A 3,129-nucleotide genomic window follows, 5' to 3' on the forward strand; every position below is an offset into this window, starting at 1 on the left:
TCCACGGCCCCGGAGCTCGACCCGTTCAGGCGCATCTTTGCTCGCCTCAGGGCCACCACGCGCAGCCTCCAAAGATGGAGCTCTTGCTTCGCCTCCAATCTTACTGCTCAGCTTGGGGTTGCCCGCGAGCTCATCGCCAAGCTTGCCGAGGCTCAAGACACTCGCCGCCTCCCCCCCCCCCCCCCGAGACCTGGCTCCGCCGGCAGCTCAAGCATAAATACCTCGGGTTGGCCTCCCTCGAGCGGTCGATCGCCCGCCAGCGTGCCCGGTTGCGCTGGCTTCGGGCTGGCGAAGCTGCTGCCGCCATCTCCAAGATTCAGGCGTCTCACCGTAGCAATAAGAACCGCATCCTCAGCTTCCTTGTGGATGGGGTGCACGTGTCAGGTGAGGCGGACCTAGCCCAGGCCGCGTTCACGCACTTCTCCTCTGTTCTCAGCGCCCCTGCCGCGCGCGGGTTCACCCTCGACCTGGCGACCATTGGCCAGCGCTCCTTCGACCTCTCTGCCTTGGATCGCCCGTTCTCGTCGGCGGAAATCTGGGAGGCTATCAAGCGGCTCCCTTCTGGAAAGGCACCCGACCCCGACGGATTCACTGCCGAGTTTCTACGCTCGTGTTGGCACATAATCAAAGACGACCTTTGCGACGTCTTCGACAAGCTCTATGCGCTAAATGGCCAGGCCTTCCAGCGGCTCAATGAGGCGTACATCACTCTGCTTCCTAAGCGACCCGACACCGCCTCCCTCTTTGATTATCGACCGATCAGCCTCATCCATCTGATCGCGAAGCTCTTTGCTAAGGTTCTTTCGCTCCGCTTGGCGCCACGCCTCGGCGAACTCATCTCCACCAACCAAAGTGCCTTCATCTCGGGACGGAGCGTTCATGATAACTTCCTCCTCGTCCAGCAGACCGCGAGGCAGCTGCACCAACTGAAGCAACCCCGTGTGCTACTCAAGCTGGATATCGCGTGAGCGTTCGACTCTGTCTCCTGGCCCTTCCTGCTTCAGGTGCTCCAACACATGGGATTTGGTCCGCGGTGGTGTGAGTGGATTTCCATTCTGATCTCAACAGCCTCGACGCGCGTCCTGATCAATGGCATGCCGGGCCCCTCGATTCCGCACGGCCAGGGCCTTCGCCAAGGGGATCCGGTCTCCCCGATGCTGTTCGTGCTGGTCATCGACACGCTCAACACGCTGCTCCAGTTCGCCGTTCAGTCCGGCATCATCAAGCGGCTGACGCGCAGGCATGCCCCGTCTAGCGTCTCTCTCTTTGCTGACGATGTGATCATCTTTTGCCACCCCGACGAATCTGAGCTCTCTGCTATCAACTCTCTGCTTGAGCGCTTCGGCGCTGCCTCGGGCTTGCGCACTAACTTCGTGAAGTGCCAGGCCGCCCTCATCCAGTGCCCGGACGACTTTGCGAGCAACGTCACCACCGTCCTCGCCTGCCCGGTGGTGCCCTCCCCATTCCCTACCTAGGCCTCCCTCTCTCGCTCAGGAAAGTTCCTATCGCCCACCTGCTTCCCCTGATCGAGAAGCTTGGTCGTAAGCTTGCTACATGGAAAGCTGCTCTGCTCAACCGCGGCGAGCGGCTCAACTTGGTTCGTCAAGTTCCGAGCGCTATGCCTGTCCACATGCTCCTCGCCATGGCCCTCTCCCCTGCCATCCTGAAGCAGGCCAATCGTATCCTCTGTGATTTCCTCTGGCATGGGAGGAAGGACGCGCGCGCTGGTTCTTGCCTAGTTAGCTGGGCACGGGTTTGCCGCCCGATCGAGCTAGGGGGTCTGGGCATCCGCGACTTTCACCGTACTGGCATCTCGCTTCGGACGCGTTGGCTTTGGCTCCAGGCTACTGACCACTCTCGGCCGTGGGCGCACTTACAGCTCCCGCGCGACCCTGAGGTGACTCAGTTTTTCCGGGCATCCACGTCGTGGATCCTTGGTGATGGCAACACCTGCCGCTTCTGGTTGGACCCGTGGCTGGACGGTCTTTCCCCCCTCGACAGCGCCCCTTCCTTGGTGGCGCTGGTTCCTCGCCGTGTCCGGCGCTCGCGTACGGTGGCCCAGGCGCTTTTCGACGTTGCTGGATCTCTGACATCCGAGGCCCCCTCGGTCCGGCGGCCGCGGTTGAATATGTGGAGCTCTGGCGCCGCCTCCAGACTGTCGAGCTTGTCCCGCGCCCGGACCTGCTTCGCTGGCGCTGGACTGCCAATGGCGTCTACTCTGCTTCCTCTTGCTACATCGCCCTATTTCATGGATCCACGGCCTCCGAGTTTTGGCGCCTCACCTGGGAAACTAGTGCCCCCACCTCGGTCAAATTCTTCATCTGGCTCGCATCCCTTAACCGGTGTTGGTCTGCTGATCGCCTGGCTCGGCGAGGTCTACCACACGAGCCCGTGTGTGTCTTTTGCTGTCAGGAGCCCGAAACACTCCATCACATCTTGGTGGGGTGCGCGTTCGCGCGCATCACATGGCACGAGATCCTCTCGTGGTGTTCCCCAACAACGGTTGCGCCCGATGGCATCACCGGCTACTTTGCCTGGCTCTCCGCAGCCATGATTCCCCTCCCGGCTGCGCGCAGGCGTGGCCTGGCCACTATCGCCTCCCTCGTTGCCTGGTCCCTGTGGCGACACCGGAACGCGATCATCTTCGACAAGGTTACCCCTTCTTCCTCTTCCCTGATCGCCACCATCAAGGACGAAGCTCGTTCTTGGGCTGCTGCTGGAGCTCGAGGGCTAGCCTCGAACCGTTTTGTAACCTGACATTGTAATTGTTGGGGCTGAGCACCCCCTACCTCTGCTCCCCCGGGTTCATAGGCTCACCATCCGTGCGCGCGAGCAGGCCCGAGCCCAGGGGTGTGCGGCCGGTGCAGCCGCACAGGGCCTCCAAGTGGCAGGGCCCCCCAAATTAGAAGCACATCAGCAGCTAGGCCTAGTCGAACCAGCAGGCCGAAAGGCCCTGATAGCGTCGCACGCGTATGTCTCTAATCCATGGCATATGAGAATACCCATCGTTCGCACTAACCCTAACGACGCCGTGGCTGCTCGACAGATGCAACCTGACGACGCAACAGAGGAACGGCGGCCGCCGGCATCGGCAGCGACCGCAACGCTGGCAGCAACAACCAGCAGGTA

This window comes from Triticum aestivum, chromosome 5A (assembly GCF_018294505.1).
Source record: "Triticum aestivum cultivar Chinese Spring chromosome 5A, IWGSC CS RefSeq v2.1, whole genome shotgun sequence".
NCBI classification, from domain to species: Eukaryota; Viridiplantae; Streptophyta; class Magnoliopsida; order Poales; family Poaceae; genus Triticum; species Triticum aestivum.